We start from the raw sequence: 21,554 nt of genomic DNA on the forward strand, positions 1-21,554 counted from the left end.
AAATTAATTATATTAGCACTCGAAGAAAAAGATGAATCCACCGTAGACTGTTGCTCTTGACATAACGCTCTGAATAACTCTCTTTCGGGTTCTGCAAATGGTTGAAGAATCTAAGAATTAGAAGAACGCGTATGTGGCATGCACTACCTGTTACCTGCGAAATCACAACTAACAACTGATTAAACACACCGATTCAACTGAGAATAACGAAAAGAAATAATAAACTATAACTAAACTAAACTAAGAACAATTAGATAACAATCTTAATTTTTGACACAACTGTCCCCGGCAGCGGCGCCAAAAACTCGATGTGTGAAATCGCGTCTATAATTTATTTAATGGGAAATACCGATTAAAAGGATTACTACACACTAACGGGAAGTGTACCCGATCGTGCAATAGTATAAAGTTGGTAAGTCCGTATTCGTTCCAAGGACAGTTTAACGGGAGAATTAAGATTGTAACTAATGGAATTAAACTAAGTTAATCTAGAAAATGGAGATTACGAGATAATAGTTTGGGTGGCTATTTAACGATTAGCCAAATCAAATATAGCTTTAATTAATAACAAGAAGGAACAATATTTTTGGTATTTTAAGATTTAAGCTTTAAAGCAAACAAACAAGTAAAAATAAGATAGTTAAAATTAATTAGGAAAAACGAATGTTCGTCTAGACTCTTTACACCTAGTCTTGGATGCATTTAGTTTAAGCCCCAATTATTATCTAACCTATGCGAATTATTAAACTCTTCAATTAAAATTACACGACACGGGATTCCCCGTAGCCTAAGACCTCCTAATTGTGACCAAATATTTCAACTGAGATGAAGACTTGAATCGCAATCACACCAACTCTGGTTGTGTGTAATTCACCCCTATTTCGTCTAGCCTTTTGAATTCAATTTACTCTCGTCTCCGAGTAAGCAAACAACCAATTAAGACAAACCAATTGTAAATTTATGCATTAAATTAATGAACTCTCGTCCTATCAAACAAATACACAACCAATTGAATCGAAAAGTCTAACTTTAATAAGAATCGTTCTTTAATCCAAACATCAAATCATCATAAATAAAATGAATAACTGTTAAGTAGCATCCAAAACATAGGTTTATAAGTCTAGACAAACATTAAATAACTAGCCAATAACCATGGCAACAAAAGAAATCAAAATAATAAATAATAGAGAAAACATTATTGGATAAGTAAGAATCAACCTAGCACAATGAATCTTGATTATCGCTTGAATTGATCCTCGATAGCGGAATGATTGGAGCGTTAGAATAGACTTGGAATTCCCCAAAAGTACCCAAAAATCGCCCCAAGTGCTCAGAAAATCGGCTGGCAAAAAGTTATTGAAAGTTAGGGTTGTATTTCCTTATTTATAGCTCCAAAAACCGACACAGTAACGACCCGCGCCGCGGCTTAAAACGTAACCAGAATCCAATCTCTTCCAAAATGCTCGACCTTCAAGATTAGGCATAACCCGCGCCGCGGGCTCCCCAGCCGCGCCGTGGCTTAACACTTGCACAGATTCTCTTCCTTTTTGCTTCATAAAAATGCCTAAAACCACATCGCTTCATCATATTAAGGCACCTCTGATAAAGTAACATAAAATATACCTCAGAATGATCAAAAAGGCGTATAAACGATCTTCTCGGCTCTCGAATCATAATCTTCCCAAATTATCACGAATAAAGACCAAAACCGTATCCGAATGGATTAAAAATGACGGATATTGCCATGATTAATATATGAGAAATGCGCAATATCACCTATATATTCTGGTAGTGAAGGACAACTTTCTCATCATGTTTATGGGGCAGCTATTCATTGATATGATAAATTAAGTCGATATTCAATCATCACTTCACTCATGAGTAAAACATGCAAATATAAATTGTAACATGCTGGCTGGATCATGGAATCAACCATTTCAGACTTGATCTACTTTGTTTTTTATTTCTTACTTTTTAGATTTCAATCACATTAGAAAAAGACATTTTACTATTTGTTTTTGGCATTTATTTTGCACTAGTTTTTACTCACCCGTACAATGCACGAGTTCTAAAAGCTAGTAATAATAATATATATATAGTAATTGAATTGAATTGAAAACCATTTTGTCTAATCACGTGACTCGCACTGACCACGTAATCAACGATTAGTTTCAAAACGTATCAATCCAACAGTGTACATAAAATGTGATACGGTATATTCGAGTCGACCGTGAACTCCAATGATAAAGTGGATTCGAGATGGCGAGTCTCCAAAGAAATAAAGAGAGGAAACAGACTTTTGGCTAAACCAAATAACTTTTCATTCATCTTATCAATTCACAAAACAAAGATACATATTTATACTAGTAAATAAACAACTACTACTAACTACGTATTAAACCGCTTTAAAATAACTACTGTCAACATAGGAGATCATGGGCATCATGCATTTATCCAGTTCTAATGTGCATGTCTCAAATAACAAACACACCTCCTGTATTAATATTCCAGCTCCTACTAATTCTGACTAATTCAACGATGGACCATCCACCTAATTGCTTTTGGGCTATAACATTTAACTGGGCCGCTGCATGAATAAATGGCCCATTACTCACACCACCAAGTCTGTTTGTGATCTTAAAGGTACGTATCAAAACGCATCAATTTAAAGCTAACAATTTTTCGGTGAATATTTATTTTGGTGTTTGCGTACATTGAAGAACTACTTTCTCACTAAACCGCCTATTTGAGAATGGTACGTTCATTCTCTTTGTTCAGATATGCATTTATTTCATTGTTTTAATCGATTAATATTGTTTTTGATTCATAAACTTTGCGATTTCTTATTTAAATTTGTGTTTTAGGCGTTGCAGAATCAGCAAACAGTTGACTATCCGAGTTTCAAGCTTATAATTGTCGGCGATGGTGGAACTGGTATATTTGTTAGTTTATTATCTATTATATATTATAATATAAATATAAATAAATATATAATATAATAATTATAATTATATAATTTTATTATTTGTTGTGTTAATTTCTCTTATATATAAAGTGTTTTCGAACTTGAGATTCTGGTAGGGATTAATTGGTGTTTTGTTGTCGAATTTTGTGTATTGTTTTTGCATAATATTATTCGCATATACAATACATAGCTTGTTTATGAAGATATATTTCGAAAATTGATACTAGGGCTTACTTTACTTTACTTTTATACTAGGGCTTACAAAATAGCTAACTATTAACTTCAGAAAAAAATAAATAAATAAATAAGTGATATAAATGCGTATATATATTTGTGATATAAATGTGTATAAATGTGTATTTTTTTTATTTTTCTTTTATAAATAAGTCTTGGATTTAGAACTGTTTGCTAAATGTGGTTAATTGATTTAATAGTTGTTGTTAAGAAATCTTGAAAACTCATGACGAATGTGACACTTTTGTGATACTGTTAAGATTGATAATTAAATCAATAAGGAATTTGAACTCATATGATCAAAATCCTCAACAACTAAGTTTATTCTTTATATGAAACACCAGCTATACAAATTGGTTTTAATAACCCTGTTTAAGCTATTGAAACCTGTATTTCACTTTCAAATTTTGTATGATAATTCTTGTTATATGTGCTGTTTAGGAAAAACTACATCTGTGAAGAGACATTTGACCGGTGAATTTGAGAAGAAATATGAACGTAAGTATTTTCCTTTGGCTGTGCAAAATCAATATCTAGCAAAGGTTAATCAATATTTAGCTATTTTGTTGATATATGTCCTTTGTGTTCAGCAAACATTGGTGTTGAAGTCCACCCCTTGGATTTCTACACCAATTGTGGAAAGATTCGATTTTATTGCTGGGAAATTGCTGGCCAGGAGAAATTTTTTGGTACTGGTAATGGATATTAGTAAGTATTGTTTAAAATTTAGCATTTACTTTCTTATTTTTTAGATTTTATTTCCATCCTCTATGCACATTATATGTATTATGATTCAAGTGCACAAGGTCTTCAAGCTATAAGTGTTTTATTAGATCGGTTTTTATTTATTCATACTGCTTTCTTTTTACCAACTGAATGTTGGACTTGCGATGAATAATCTGCTGCAGCCTTTTTGGTCAATGTGCCATCATCATGTTTGATGTTACTTCAAGGCTGACATACAGGAATGTTCCAACTTGGCACAAAGATCTTTGCTCGTAAGTGTGTACTTTTCTTTAGGTTTTTTTTTTTTTTTTTTTTCCTTTTAATGATTAGTTAACGTGTTCTATGTTTTCTTTGTATTATTGTCTGTGTGAAGAACACCCCAATAGTTTTATGTGGAAACAAGGTTGATGTGAAGAACCGTCAATTGAAAGCTAAGCAAGTTACTTTCCACAGATGGAAGAATTTGCAATATTATGAAATCTCTTCAAAGAGTAACTACAACTTTGAGAAGCCTTTCCTCTACCTTGCAAGGAAACTAGCCGGGTAACTTTATTATCTTAAATCACTGCCACCTGTTTGGATGATTTTGTTTTAGATAAACATCTGTTCTGATTTTGGTTTTGTCTTTATTTTTAGGGCCCCCAACTTGCATTTTGTCGAGTCACCTGCTCTTGCTCCCCCAGAAGTGCAAATTCACATTGCTACTCAAAATCAGTAAATTCATTGTTGCTATTAGTTTTTAATTTTTTTTTTATTAACTACTAATAAATGCTTCATCCACACATCTTTTATTCACAAATATTTACACTAAAGACATAAACCAGTAGAAAAAGAAAGAAATTTTGAGTTGTGATTGGTTAACTACCTATTGTATGAACTTGTTTGTGTGAAATTTTAGTGCTTGGTGTTTATGTAATGAGTTTTTCTTGTAACCTTTTATAGGTACGACGAGCTTGCTACAGCTGCTAGCCAGCCTCTTCCAGATGATGATGATGATGTTGTTTTTGTTTTTGAGTAGAGTACCCTATTATTCAAATGGATTGTGGAATTTTAGATGTGATTTGAGTTTGTGTAAGGATTATATTTTGTGTTTCGTGAAGCTATTTGCTGGTGTTTAGTTTTTTCAGCTACCAATCAATCTCTTCACTATGTTAAATTGATGTCATTTTGTCTATTATCAGATTTTAACCTTTGTCATCCAGCAAGTTTTTCTAATCTTGTTATTTTTGATTTTTGCTATGAACCATAGCTCTTTTCCTAGTAGGGATGTCAGTGGATGTGTGATCCATATATGAATGATGGTACAATGTTATAGTGGATCGGATATGAATTACTTTAAAAATTATCATGTATTGATATATCCATTATCACTTGAGATTAGCAATGCACTAAAAATCGGATCCGGAAAAAAACTAAATCGAGAACTGAGGTTATAACAGAACCATATTTAGTTCTTGAATCCTAGCACCTAGAAAATGACGGTTCTAAACCGATTTTATACCGGTTCCACCTTGAAACCGTTTTTTGTTAGATCGAATTTTCGAATAAATTAGCCGTATGGCTTAGTTATTTTACCCTTTTTTTTCTCTTTTTTTTGTTTTGTTTTTTTTTTTTTTTGAAAATATTTAGCGTGTTTGGACCATTTTACTCTCACAAAGTGATGTATAAATAGATGATATTGATTTTGGTTGAAAAAACAAACATCAAACACTCAAATACGTAGTATTTCTCCAATCTCTCTATTTACTCTCTAATTATCTACTGTATCTTTTACTAGCTTAAGACCCGTAAGATTTGCGGGTTTCGGCAATAAAAATTACAAATATGATATATTGTTTATGAGCATATCAATGTAATCGATAAAAATTGTGTACAAGAAACTAATCAAGGCAAAGCATGAAGTTGAACAAAATTGTATATATAAATGAAGTATTATAAAAAGACTGAATATAACTAAAGTTAAGACGGTTAATAAAAATAATAATTGATAACTCCCCGTTGGATATCTAGTTGTAGTCTGATTTCTTAATAACTGACCATTATCATTTATCAAAATATTTCTCTGACGAGTTTTTCATAGATTACTCAATGCAACCAATCGTTCGAAGTAGTCATATTTTGTCACTAAAGCAGCTAATTGTCTTTCTTTAAATATACTTCGCATCTCCTTTAAACGATTTTCAAGAAGTTTATCACCATATATAAGAAACATAACAAAATTTTGTATTTGACTTTACAATGTAACCGATGATATTATAGATGTAAAATGTATTTTTTGGTTTATCTGTTCCATAAAATCTAGCAGAATGGTAAATTTTCTTGTTAAAATTGACATATGGCTTGCATAGTTTGTCATAGTACAATCATCACATATATTGACTAAATCTTGTCTAGATAAAGAAGCTGCTATAGTTTTTTTACAAATTTTCTAAATCTGTAGTAATATCACTTTCTTCCTTTATAAAATATGCTTTTAAATTTTCCATTTTCTTCTTTTGGTCGGTTAACATCCCCACATGGTTCATTATTAATTGAAAATATTAAAAATTAATGTTTATAGTTAATACAGAGGTTGTTCGGTTATACTTGAAGTATACTTGCCTTAATAACATCAAACGGACGGAATCCACCTATCCACATTATACAACGTGTTGGAGGTGGCATCCAACGTCCATAAATAAGTACTTAAGATGTCGATTTGTGCAAGTATACAATCTACAAGAAAAACACATAAAACAAAGCTACAAAACACATGTATTTTTATGAATTGAAAGTAATAGACTCAATTATTTTGGTTATATCAATTACAGAAACAGTCATTTATCCCCAATTTTATGACTAAAATCAATGTAGATAACTGCCCCCCTGAACAAGAAAATGAGGCTTGCAACTAGTTTGTTGAGGGTGAATGCGAAAACATAGTTAGATGGGAAGATTGATATGGTTGGTGAAAGGGAATTTGTTGGGTTATCGTGGGAAGATTTTAAAAGAGAGTTCTTTGAAGAGTTCCGAACTCAAGCCAATCTCACAAGGCTACGAAATGAGTTGCGGAATATGCGCCAGGGGTCTATGGTCCTAAATACTCTCAAGACTACCTTCTTAGCCAAGGCACGATTTTGCCCGAGTACATCGGGAATGATCGGTTACTTATGGAGAATTTCTATCACACTCTCAATGATGATTTGCGGGGAAAGATTAGCCTCGGGCACGTTGACTCTTTTGCAAAGCTATTCTCGGTAGCTAAGGGGTTTGAATCACACGCTCCAAAGGCGGTTGATCATACCTCGAGTAAGAGAAAGTTTGGGTCGCATAGTGCTCCAAGTAAAAAGGTGAAGAGTACGATCGAAAGTGTGGGTGGTGTAAGGAAGGTTGGTTCTAGCAATTATGTCTCTACCTGCTATAATTATGGACTAAAAGGTCACATGGCTCGAGAATGTCCCAAATCTTCCAACAACCAAATCACGTGTTTTAATTGTCATCATGATGGGCATCGAAAGTCAGAGTGCCCCGAGTTGTACGGAACTCAAACTAAGAAGTTAGAGAAAGAGGCGGGACTAGCTAAAGGGCGTAATTACTTGATGACTGATGATGAATCTAAGAGGTCTAACGAAGTTGTTTCAGGTACTTTCATGGTTAACTCTAAGCCTGCGAAGGTTCTCTTTGATTATGGTGCTAACTTGTCTTTTGTGTCTCCAAAATTTGCGCCTAAACTTGATAAACTACTAGTAAAGTTGGATCATCCAGTAGAAGTTGAAATAGCGGATGGTCAAACCGTGCTAGGGGTTGATGTATGTAAAAATTGTGATATTGTGTTTGGTCCCGAAAATTTTAAAATTGATCTTGTTCGTATGACCTTGGGTGAATTTGATGTGGTTGTGGGTATGGATTGGCTTGATCGATATAGAGCCGATATTGCATGCCATGAGAAGTTTGTACGGGTAAAGACGACCCCAAGTGGGGGAGAATTAATCATCCACGGTGAAAAGCGGAGGAGACTTGCGCCGTTATGCACGTATGCACGGGAACGTCGACTCCTTTATAGCGGAAGCATGGCTTTTCTTGCTCATGTAGTTGATACACGAGAAGAGCCTCCATCCATTCGAAGTATTCCGGTGGTAAATGAATTTGAAGATGTGTTTCCGGAAGAACTACCGGGTGTTCCACCCGAAAGGCAAGTTGAATTTCGCATTGAGTTTGTTCCTGGATGTACACCCATTGCTAAGACACCTTATCGTTTAACACCAACGGTAGTATGCGCATGTGCATTGATTACCATGAGTTGAATAAGGTGACCATCAAAAATCGTTATCCATTGCCTCTTATTGATGACTTGTTTGATCAGTTACAAGGGGCGTGTTGTTTTTCTAAGATCGATTTGCGATCCGGCTATCATCAAGTGCGAATCTGTGATGAAGATATTGAGAAAATGGCGTTTCGAACTCGTTATGGGCACTACAAATTTGTGGTAAGGCCCTTTGGACTTACGAATGCGCCTGCGGCATTCATGGACCTTATGAATTGTGACGACCCGGAAATTTCCGGCTAAATTTAAACTTTATCTTTATATTATTCTGACACGATAAGCAATGTTTGTTAAGTTAAATCTCAAGGATTTTAAACTATGTTTATACATTCATTTAAACCTCGACCAAATTCCAATGATTCACGAACCATTAAATAAACATATATGAATATGTATGTATATGTGTATATGTTATAAATTGAAAATGTCAACAAAGTATTTAAACGTATAATGCTTTATATGAACGTATTTGTTTCAATATGATTATCGACGAAATTAAAAAAATATATATTAAATGATTGAATTATCAGAAACATTGAATTATGATTACAAGTCGCTGTTGAGAGGTCCACTATGATTTGAGAAAATCTATTCCTCTTAACGATATTCGAAATAATTTGTAAAGCTATTTATAAATAAAAATAAAAAGTGTCATTTACGAAAGTTAGACAAAAGCTAGTAGAGAATTGGTTTCCATAATATTCTATTAATCTATTTTCAAACGTACAAAAATATTTTCAGTTTAAAAAGAACTTTATTATTAAAACGTATATAACTTTTATAAATATCTAGAATCACTTTTGATAACTCATTACTTAACCAGTATAATAAATATAACGATATTTATATTTTATTTCATTAAATATATATAACGATTTAAATTAATATTATATATATTTATACGCGTATTATACATACATAGTTTTTATACTTTTACTATACTTTAACTTTACCTTTACTTTACTTTTACTTTACTTTAACTTTAATAATTCACTTTAATAATTCATACTTTAATAATTCACTTTAATAATCCATACTTTAATAATTCACTTTAATAATTCATACTTTAATAATTCACTTTAATAATTCATACTTTAATAATTCACTTTAATAATTCATACTTTAATAATTCACTTTAATAATTCAAAAATCTATTATAAATAGAATTTAATAGGTTTCATTATTTCATATAAACTTGAAAATATATTTCTCTAAACTCTCTCAATCGATTTACATATATATATATTTGCTCTGTATTATTTCAAGATATTATTAGTAAACATAAAATATTACGACAGAATGATGTCCGAGTGATTTCAAAATTGTTTTTTTTGAATGAGTCGAAGCTAAGGAAATTATGGGTTATAGCTATGGAGGTGATGGGTATGGTTCATGGGTATGCTCGTGAGGTCAAACTAGTGTTTATCATCTCCATTGCGTCTACGTACTTTCCTGCAATATTGAATCTCAATATTGATACGTGAGCACTCATAACTTAACTTTTATATATCAATAGTGTATCCCTGACTAGTGCTCGAGTATATAGGATTATGCATGCTTGTACATTCGATATTGTCCTTAGATAGGTTTGTTGAATCCTGAATTACATACGTATGCTACTGAGATAGGGTATATGATATGCATGTCATTGGAAAGCTAGCGAAAAATTAAGAACTTTTTATTTAGATATCGAATGGTTTCGATGAACGGATTAGAAGTTATAGTCAACTGAATTTTAGTATTATTGTTAAAATGATTATTATTACTATCGTCGTTATTATTTTAATAGAAATATCATTGTTATTATAAAATATCATTATTACTATTATGTTAGTATTATCATTTTATCATAATACCATTTTTAGTAAATATAGATATTGTTATTTTTTATAGAATAATAATAATTATTATTACAAAATAATACAACTTTTACTTATTATTATGATCAATATTATTTTATCAAATAAATAGGAGATACAAAGATATTTTTCACCACGCGTAATATAATTACATTAATAATACTTACCACTATAGTTTTACGATATTAAGTGAACTTTATAAATTTTACTACTTAAGATATATAAAAGTATATTTTATCATATATAAACGTTAATATAAATTTTTATTAATAAATGACTTTTATTATTATAAAATCTAATAAATATATTTAAATATATAAAACGACTATAGTTAAGTTATATAATAAACACGTATAAATTTTAGAAGTCATTTTGGGTCAAGTTGACTTTTGTTGACTTTTGCATATTAGTCTCGAGCATTAGGATTGTGGTACACTATGACTTGACCAAAAATTGTTAGACAAATATTGACCAACATATAAATATATATAATTAATATAGGTTCGTGAATCCGAGGCCAACCTTGCACTTGTTAAATGACGTTATATGTATTTTTACTACGAAGTACAGTATGGTGAGTTTCATTTGCTCCCTTTTTAATTGCTTTTGCAATATATATTTTTGGACTGAGAATACATGCGCTGTTTTATAAATGTTTTACGAAATAGGCACAAGTACTAAAACAAATTCTATGTGGGTTTAAACCAGAAATATACCCTTAGCTTGGTAACATTAAACTACTTGTCTATGTACGGTAGGCGCGAATCCTAAAGATAGATCTATTGGGCCTGACAAACCCTATCCTGACTATGGGATGCTTTAGTACTTCGAAGTTATATTAAACACACCTGATCTGGTGTACTTTAGAGGGTAAAACATGAACGTTAAGGCTTGTTACCGGGTGCCTACAACTTATAGAATACTTTTATACACTTGCGAGTGTACATATATTTATGAACGAAAATCTTGTGGTCTATTAATATATTGAAATGATTGTTATGATAAACCTATGAAGTCACCAACCTTTTGGTTGACACTTTAAAGCATGTTTATTCTCAGATATTAAAGAAATTTTCCACTGTGCATTAGCTCATTTTAAGGATATTACTTGGAGTCATTCATGGCATATTTTGAAAGACGTTGCATTCGAGTCATTGAGTTCATCAAGATTATTATTATGTCAATTATAGTTGGATGTATTATGAAATGGTGTGCATGCCGTCAACTTTCGTTGTAAAGAAAGTTTGTCTTTTAAAAACGAATGCAATGTTTGTAAAATGTATCATATAGAGGTCAAATACCTCGCGATGTAATCAACTATTGTGAATCGTTTATAATGTATATGAACGGGTCCTTTCAGTTGGTATTAGAGCGGTGGTCTTAGCGAACCAGGTCTGCATTAGTGTGTCTAACTGATAGTCGTTAGGATGCATTAGTGAGTCTGGACTTCGACCGTGTCTGCATTTCAAAAGTTTTGCTCATCATTCTTGTTAGAAATTACCTGCTTATCATTCTTAGTCTAGACACATCCTATTGCATTGATTGCATGAATAGTGTATAGACAAAATTCATATCTTAGCGTATCTGCTAATTCATATCTTAGCGTATCTGTTACTGTAAACTTTGCCTGACATATTCCGTAAATTCCTCCATAATCTACGAAACCTTTTGCTCTATATAATTAGAATACCACCCGATAGCCGGAAAATCATTTCATATCGAAAAATTCTTTATTCAATCGTACGAAATGGAATTCATCATTAGTTCAAGTCCCTCGGATTCCGAAATGGAATCCCATTCAAGTTTCGAAAGCAGTGTGACCGGAATGGATCAACCAATTAGTCATCATCTATTCTGGATGAATTGGGGATGGGTTCGTAGCCTCCTTAATCATTGGAGACAAGAAGAAGGTGATCCCTTCCATCCACCACATTGCCCTCTTGGCGAAGAACCTGAAGCACTTACCGGCGAACCTATCCGAAACACCATTTTCTCTCTTATTTCTAGAGTATCTCGTCACGATTACATACTACACCAAATTCTAGATTTTATTTATCCGCTCGTCCGAACCGACAATCACCCCGGTGTAATAGAAGAAGTCAACGAGCTTCGCGCTCAGGTAGTGGCTTTGGAGAATATGGTGCAAAGGTTACAAACACCAGCAGCAGCACCAGCAGCAAAAACAGTACCACCATCAGCAACATCAACAGTACCATCACCACCACCAACAACAACATCCACATCCCACACCGCAACATCACAATCTGTATCTCAAACATCAACGTCATACACCCTGTAAATATCCAGGAATATCAACAACAACAAACGATGAAGTATTAATTCATAAACTTCATTGAAGAGATATCTCTGCGGTAGTTATGTAATCTCCAAAATCTTAGAGATTATTTAATTCTGACCGTAAATCGGATGAGTGAACGGAGATGGTAGAGTAGAAACTTTGATCGAAAATGGTGTACGATTTACAAGCTAGAATTGTTTTACCAACAGCATCAACAGGACCGTAGCATCATCAACACAGTCAGTGCCGTCAGTATCATCAGAATCAACAGCACCTGTAACATCACAAACTCTGTCAGTTCAAGAATCATTGTGGACATCATTACGAATCAACAACAAATATATTGTATCAACGAGTTATGAAGTATTAACTCATTTCCAATCGAAAGATTTATATGTATAAATTTTTAAACCATAATAAATCTTCCCATACTAAGATATTATGTGTGAATCTTAACTACTCAGTTAATTCATATTACAAATATGCAATGATGTACGTCCTTCATCCGCAACTTAACCATCGTTAATTACAATCTCTGTCTCAATTCAATAAAAATCCAATTCATAATAAATCAAGTGTATTATTCGAATATATGTTTGATTTTACACATTCATCATCGATGTACTCAAAACTTTTCAAATAACATCATTCGTACCTTGCGAAGTTCACAAGAATTTCACAAAAACCAACAAATAACAAAGTAATGATTCATAATTTCAATATTATTGAAGAAATACTTATGCAATTTATAAAGTTTTAGGGATTACTCAATTCTAGTTCCAACCATAAAACAAATGAGTTTAATTTAATATTAACTCATTAAATCTATGTTACATCTAAAGAAAATATACACATATATTTTCATAAAGACTGTAATAAACTTCTTTTGTACAAAATATTAATTGTGAATTTTTTTTAACGGGTAGGTAATACCCGAGAGATATATAAATTCACAATTAATATATTACATTTTTCGAAACTGATTTAGCAATCATCAACTATACTCCCTACTTTCACAACAATATCCATTCTTTCATATAAATCAAAAAAATCATACTTATTCAAATTCAATTACATATTCTGATTTTGAAATCGCATAATTCAATTCGAAATATAACCAGTATCATCACTCTTAGATTCCTATATCTTTCAAAGCTATACTTTGACTTCAAAACTGTGTTAGAACATCATATGTATTAACGATTATAATATGTGCTCAAACCCTTCGAAATTCCTGAAGACACTTCAACTAAGGAACAATCGAGATGATGATCTAACCACATGTTACCCACAGTTATATACCTGAAAAACTCTAAAAACTTAAGTCATAGTTTGACGCGTATCCGTGTCAGACCCTTTGGCATTTATTAGCTAAAATGACTTTTCAATTCCTTTTCAAAGTAGACAGTTTTGTCACAGCTCCAGCAAGTCAACTTCGACTTTTCAGTCGGACTAGTCTTATTATAACCTCGATAGATACGTTACCCTTTCGTCATCGTTACTGGGGACCTTTCATATCTCGCCACCTTAGCAATAAACTTACCAACAACTTCAATTATCTTTAACTTTTCAAAAAATCATTATATTTATTGAAATCACATCATTTACTCATTCGCATCTTGTAACGAGAATTGTCATACGAATCGTCGGAAAACAGTAACCAGTATTTTGAAATCTCGCAGCATGTCTACGCCAACAGTTATATGTGTACGTAAAACGTCTATCTCCTGGACTTACATACTTTGAATGTGAAGTTCTGAAAAATATTTTGAACTGCAAACTAGTTCTTGAAATGCTGACGAAGCATCAAAAACTGTAAACGATCTTAACAGTAAAAATTTTGATGACAAAGAATAGTAAGGTGGTAAAGCTAAGAAAAAGAGAAGGTTTGGAACTGGAAAATGGATTGAACAGACTATGAAGGAGGCTGTGGACAAATCACAAAAACTAAATCTGCCTTCAAAGAATCCAAATGATTCAGTGCCTGCTAAAGTCATTAACGAATACCTTACTCTTTATTCTAAACTTTTATAGACAAATCTTCATCATCATCCATCAATATTAGAAATTCTAAGATATTATCATATCTTTCATTATAAATATCCGCGATATTTCTGAAGATATTTTCACAACTAATCTTATCTGAAGTCATTTATCTCTTTGCGCTATCAGTGTTACATCATATAAGAAACTATTAGTTTCTATATTCTATAAACTTTCGAGTTAAATTATGAATGTTTTGAAGTAGTGTTGGGAACTGAAGCATGAGTTAGTATAATATAATGACACTTGATCAACGTGATTATATTACAGTAAGTCATGCTGAGTTTCTAATGGGACATGATGATTCACAGACCATGCCGTCATCATGTTCAATGTTACACGACTCTTGTATTCTATTTAATCTCTAAAAATATCAAGAATATATTTTCTTGATGATTCGGTCTTTTTAGGGTATTCTGGTAAATTAACAAATCAAGATCGTGCCATTACCATTTCCTTCTTAGAACATTAACTATGTTCATTCTGAAATTCATATCTGCGAATACTGGACCATTACAAACGTTGCTTAATCGCAAGAAGAAGAAACGAAAGGACAAAACTCCAAAATAGAAATTGGAGTATAAATCGCAGCAAATAGAAGGGAGCATTAACTATGGATGTCAATGATTATAGAAGACAAAAGCAGGGGCTTTAAAATATAAGGGAAGATATAAAACCCAACAACCACCCAAAAATTATAAACCGTATATATCGATGCATATAGCAATATAAAGACACGGAAGAACTAAAAACACTATAAAACCGAGGGTATAGTAGAAGTAAATAGATTCTTCCGGAGGCAGATGAAAAAGAAGAATGACAGATATGAAAGTGAGGAGTATATCGAGAATCAGTACTGGATGAAGCATATTGACAAATACTTTAAAATATGAGTTGAGGGAGAAAGAATAGAAGGTGTGAGCTGTAAGGAAATGAAGGAGGTGGATTTATAGTGAAATACCCGACATAGAAATCAAGATGGATTATCATATTAATTCGAAGAGAATCATAATCTCCTTAATCACTGAAGCATCAAATCCAACATAGATTACAAAGATTTTCTTTAAATTCGGAGATCAATTGTGATGACGTCAAAAGATATGACAAATCACTATAATCTTATTTCCTTCATTTACAATAACTTCCCTCATACGCTTCGAGTAATCGAATTATTTTATCCATAGTTCTTAGACATGATAAAACTTCATAATCGTTACGTCATAATAACATTCTCATTGTTAGCCATAACGACCTCTATCAAATTTCGGGGACGAAATTTCTTTAACGGGTAGGTACTGTGACGACCCGGAAATTTCCGACTAAATTTAAACTTTATCTTTATATTATTCTGACACGATAAGCAATGTTTGTTAAGTTAAATCTCAAGGATTTTAAACTATGTTTATACATTCATTTAAACCTCGACCAAATTCCAATGATTCACGAACCATTAAATAAACATATATGAATATGTATGTATATGTGTATATGTTATAAATTGAAAATGTCAACAAAGTATTTAAACGTATAATGCTTTATATGAACGTATTTGTTTCAATATGATTATCGACGAAATTAAAAAAATATATATTAAATGATTGAATTATCAGAAACATTGAATTATGATTACAAGTCTCTGTTGAGAGGTCCACTATGATTTGAGAAAATCTATTCCTCTTAACGATATTCGGAATAATTTGTAAAGCTATTTATAAATAAAAATAAAAAGTGTCATTTACGAAAGTTAGACAAAAGCTAGTGGAGAATTGGTTTCCATAATATTCTATTAATCTAGTTTCAAACGTACAAAAATGTTTTCAGTTTAAAAAGAACTTTATTATTAAAACGTATATAACTTTTATAAATATCTAGAATCACTTTTGACAACTCATTACTTAACTAGTATAATAAATATAACGATATTTATATTTTATTTCATTAAATATATATAACGATTTAAATTAATATTATATATATTTATACGCGTATTATACATACATAGTTTTTATACTTTTACTATACTTTAACTTTACCTTTACTTTACTTTTACTTTACTTTAACTTTAATAATTCACTTTAATAATTCATACTTTAATAATTCACTTTAATAATCCATACTTTAATAATTCACTTTAATAATTCATACTTTAATAATTCACTTTAATAATTCATACTTTAATAATTCACTTTAATAATTCATACTTTAATAATTCACTTTAATAATTCAAAAATCTATTATAAATAGAATTTAATAGGTTTCATTATTTCATATAAACTTGAAAATATATTTCTCTAAACTCTCTCAATCGATTTACATATATATATATTTGCTCTGTATTATTTCAAGATATTATTAGTAAACATAAAATATTACGACAGAATGATGTCCGAGTGATTTCAAAATTGTTTTTTTTGAATGCGTCGAAGCTAAGGAAATTATGGGTTATAGCTATGGAGGTGATGGGTATGGTTCATGGGTATGCTCGTGAGGTCAAACTAGTGTTTATCATCTCCATTGCGTCTACGTACTTTCCTGCAATATTGAATCTCAATATTGATACGTGAGCACTCATAACTTAACTTTTATATATCAATAGTGTATCCCTGACTAGTGCTCGAGTATATAGGATTATGCATGCTTGTACATTCGATATTGTCCTTAGATAGGTTTGTTGAATCCTGAATTACATACGTATGCTACTGAGATAGAGTATATGATATGCATGTCATTGGAAAGCTAGCGAAAAATTAAGAACTTTTTATTTAGATATCGAATGGTTTCGATGAACGGATTAGAAGTTATAGTCAACTGAATTTTAGTATTATTGTTAAAATGATTATTATTACTATCGTCGTTATTATTTTAATAGAAATATCATTGTTATTATAAAATATCATTATTACTATTATGTTAGTATTATCATTTTATCATAATACCATTTTTAGTAAATATAGATATTGTTATTTTTTATAGAATAATAATAATTATTATTACAAAATAATACAACTTTTACTTATTATTATGATCAATATTATTTTATCAAATAAATAGGAGATACAAAGATATTTTTCACCACGCGTAATATAATTACATTAATAATACTTACCACTATAGTTTTACGATATTAAGTGAACTTTATAAATTTTACTACTTAAGATATATAAAAGTATATTTTATCATATATAAACGTTAATATAAATTTTTATTAATAAATGACTTTTATTATTATAAAATCTAATAAATATATTTAAATATATAAAACGACTATAGTTAAGTTATATAATAAACACGTATAAATTTTAGAAGTCATTTTGGGTCAAGTTGACTTTTGTTGACTTTTGCATATTAGTCTCGAGCATTAGGATTGTGGTACACTATGACTTGACCAAAAATTGTTAGACAAATATTGACCAACATATAAATATATATAATTAATATAGGTTCGTGAATCCGAGGCCAACCTTGCACTGTTAAATGACGTTATATGTATTTTTACTACGAAATACAGTATGGTGAGTTTCATTTGCTCCCTTTTTAATTGCTTTTGCAATATATATTTTTGGACTGAAAATACATGCGCTGTTTTATAAATGTTTTACGAAATAGGCACAAGTACTAAAACAAATTCTATGTGGGTTTAAACCAGAAATATACCCTTAGCTTGGTAACATTAAACTACTTGTCTATGTACGGTAGGCGCGAATCCTAAAGATAGATCTATTGGGCCTGACAAACCCCATCCTGACTATGGGATGCTTTAGTACTTCGAAGTTATATTAAACACACCTGATCTGGTGTACTTTAGAGGGTAAAACATGAACGTTAAGGCTTGTTACCGGGTGCCTACAACTTATAGAATACTTTTATACACTTGCGAGTGTACATATATTTATAAACGGAAATCTTGTGGTCTATTAATATATTGAAATGATTGTTATGATAAACCTATGAAGTCACCAACCTTTTGGTTGACACTTTAAAGCATGTTTATTCTCAGGTATTAAAGAAATCTTCCGCTGTGCATTAGCTCATTTTAAGGATATTACTTGGAGTCATTCATGGCATATTTTGAAAGACGTTGCATTCGAGTCATTGAGTTCATCAAGATTATTATTATGTCAATTATAGTTGGATGTATTATGAAATGGTGTGCATGCCGTCAACTTTCGTTGTAAAGAAAGTTTGTCTTTTAAAAACGAATGCAATGTTTGTAAAATGTATCATATAGAGGTCAAATACCTCGCGATGTAATCAACTATTGTGAATCGTTTATAATGTATATGAACGGGTCCTTTCATGAATCGAGTGTGTCAACCTTTGTTGGATAAATCGGTAATTGTGTTCATCGATGACATACTCTTTTATTCAAAGAGTGTGAAGGAACATGAACACCATCTTCGTGAAGTGTTGAGGACGTTACGGAGAGAGAAGTTGTATGCCAAATTCTTAAAATGTGAATTTTGGCTTAAGGAAGTGCAATTACTTTGCCATATCGTTAATAAAGAAGGTATCCAGGTGGATCCAGTGAAGATAGAAGCAATAGACAAGTGGGACCGGCTGACTACTCCTACGAAAGTTCGAAGTTTTCTCGGATTGGCCATTACCGTCGGTTTATTCAAGACTTTTCTAAAACAGCTTCTTCGTTAACCAAATTTACGAGGAAGAATATAAAGTTTAATTGGGAGAACGAACAAGAAATTGCCTTCCAATTGTTGAAGGAGAAGTTGTGTCAAGCGCCGGTGTTAGTATTACCGGAAGGTATTGAGGATATGAAGGTGTATTGCGATGCTTCTATTAATGGGTTGGTTTGTGTTCTTATGCAGAGGGGTAAGGTCATTGTTTACGCCTCGAGACAACTGAAGAGCATGAAAAGAACTACCCGACATATGATCTTGAGTTGGCAGCGGTGGTTCATGCACTTAAAATCTGGTGCCAATATCTTTATGGTGTTAAAAGCACGATTTATACGGATCACAAGAGTTTGAAATATCTTTTTGATCAACGAGAATTGAACAACCGACAACGTCGGTGGATAGACTTGTTGAAGGATTATGATTGTGAGATACTTTACCATCCGGGTAAAGCGAATGTTGTTGCCGATGCATTGAGTCGGAAGAGTCAATATCCGGAAATATGAGTGGAATCCTTACGTATGACAATCACTAATGATTTCCTTGTAAAGCTCGGGGAGACTCAAATAGAGGCTTTTGTTAATAATAAACTTGAAGAGCGAATCCAAGGGCAAACAGAGTCTATTGTTTTAGGCCCTCACGGGTTGTTGTCATTCAAAGAAAGAGTGTGGGTGCCAAAATTGGGTGGGTACCGACAATTACTTCTTCATGAGGCACATAAGTCAAAGTATTCTATCCATTCGGGGGTGACAAAAATGTAACTTGATTTGAAAAAGGAGTATTGGTGGCACGACATGAAACGCGATGTTGCTAAATATGTCGAATAATGCGCTACGTGTTTGCAAGTTAAAGTCGAGCATCAAAGCAATATGGTATGTTGCAACCGCTAGATATTCCCAAGTAGAAATTGGAGCACATTACCATGAATTTTATCACGAAGTTGCCTAAGACGGCGAGAACCCAATACGATACTATTTGGGTAATCGTTGATAGATTGACGAAGAGCGCGTTTTCTCCCTATTCGGGAGACTATTTTGTCAGAAACATTGGCAAGAGTGTTCATTAAGGAGGTAATATCAAGACACGAGGTTCCGGTGTCAATTATTTCTGATCGAGACACAAGATTTACCTCTCGGTTTTGGGGTAAGTTTCATGAGGAGATGGGTAATCAACTTAAAATGAGCACCGTGTATGATCCTCAAACGGATGGTCAAAGTGAGCGGACCATTCAAACCTTGGAAGATATGTTGCGAGCTTGCGTTATCGATTTTGGTGGTAATTGGGATGAGCACCTACCGTTGGTGGAGTTTTCCTACAATAATAGATATCATGTGAGTATTGGAATGCCACCATATGAGATGCTTTATGGGAGAAATTGCCGAACTCTGATTTGTTGGGGTGAGGTGGGTCAACGTGAAATTGGCAGTACCGATTTGGTTTTAGAGACTACTCAAAAGATTGAGATGATTCGGGCTCGTCTTAAGGCCGCGCAAGATAGGCAAAAATCTTATGCGGATAAGCGAAGGCGGCCGATTCAATTTCAAGAAGGTGATATGGTAATGCTTAAAGTGTCACCATGGAAGGGTGTAATTAGGTTCCGAAAGCGGGGAAAACTCGCTCCTCGATTTATTGGACCGTTTAAAATTTTGGCACGTGTTTTATCAGGTTGCTTATCGGTTAGAGTTACCCGAAGAGCTTGCGGGGATCCATAACACAAGTGTCTTGCGGATGACTCGGCATGGGTTCCGTTGGATGAGATTTCTCTTAATAATAAATTAGAGTATGTGGAGGAACCAATAGCTATCCTAGATGAGAAGGTGAATATTAAGCGAAATAATCAAATTAGAACCTACAAGGTGCAATGGCGGCACCGAAAGGGTTCAAAGTTTACGTGGGAATCGGAGGAGTTTGTGTTAAAGTATATGCCCTCTCTACATGCGGCTTGGATCGCGGGGACGCGCTCCTGTTCAAGTGGGGGAGAGTTGTAACACCCCAATTTTTGTTCCAGGCATAGGCCGCACCACGGGAAAGACAGCTGCGCCGCGCCTCATGACTAGACCTGATGGGTTATCCATTGTAAAAAGTTTGATATCGAATTACACTAGAAGCCACACCGTGGGGCTTGTGGCCGCGACGTACCTCAAGCCGGGTGCTGATACTTTGCTTTGTTTTATAACATATGGATAATGGATAAGGGGTATTGTGGTATTTTCATAAATGGACGGGTTAAAGGCTGTGGAGCTGATTTAGAGTTCATCTCTAATTCATCTTTCACCTACTCAAACTCTCTCAACCATTCTAGTGAGAGAAACCAATTTAAGAGAGAGAGAGGGGGAGAGAGAGAGCGCTTGATCTAGAGGAAGAAGAAGGTGATTCTTGCCCAAATTGAAGTCTAAGCTTGTTCTAACTACTATCTAGCTTCCATCTCTTCTTGTGGTAAGCTTCAATTCCGAATTTATGTGTTTAATTTTGGGTTTGGTTAGGGTTTGAGTTG

At 32.8% G+C, this 21,554-nt stretch overlaps 1 pseudogene; it reads left to right on the forward strand.

Moving 5' to 3' along the window:
* The first annotated feature begins 2,435 nt into the window (after nucleotides 1-2,435).
* On the forward strand, nucleotides 2,436-5,059 carry LOC139854215 (GTP-binding nuclear protein Ran1B-like; annotated as a pseudogene).
* The last annotated feature ends 16,495 nt before the right edge of the window (nucleotides 5,060-21,554 follow it).

The sequence above is a fragment of the Rutidosis leptorrhynchoides genome, chromosome 6 (genome assembly GCF_046630445.1).
Source record: "Rutidosis leptorrhynchoides isolate AG116_Rl617_1_P2 chromosome 6, CSIRO_AGI_Rlap_v1, whole genome shotgun sequence".
Classification (NCBI taxonomy): domain Eukaryota; kingdom Viridiplantae; phylum Streptophyta; class Magnoliopsida; order Asterales; family Asteraceae; genus Rutidosis; species Rutidosis leptorrhynchoides.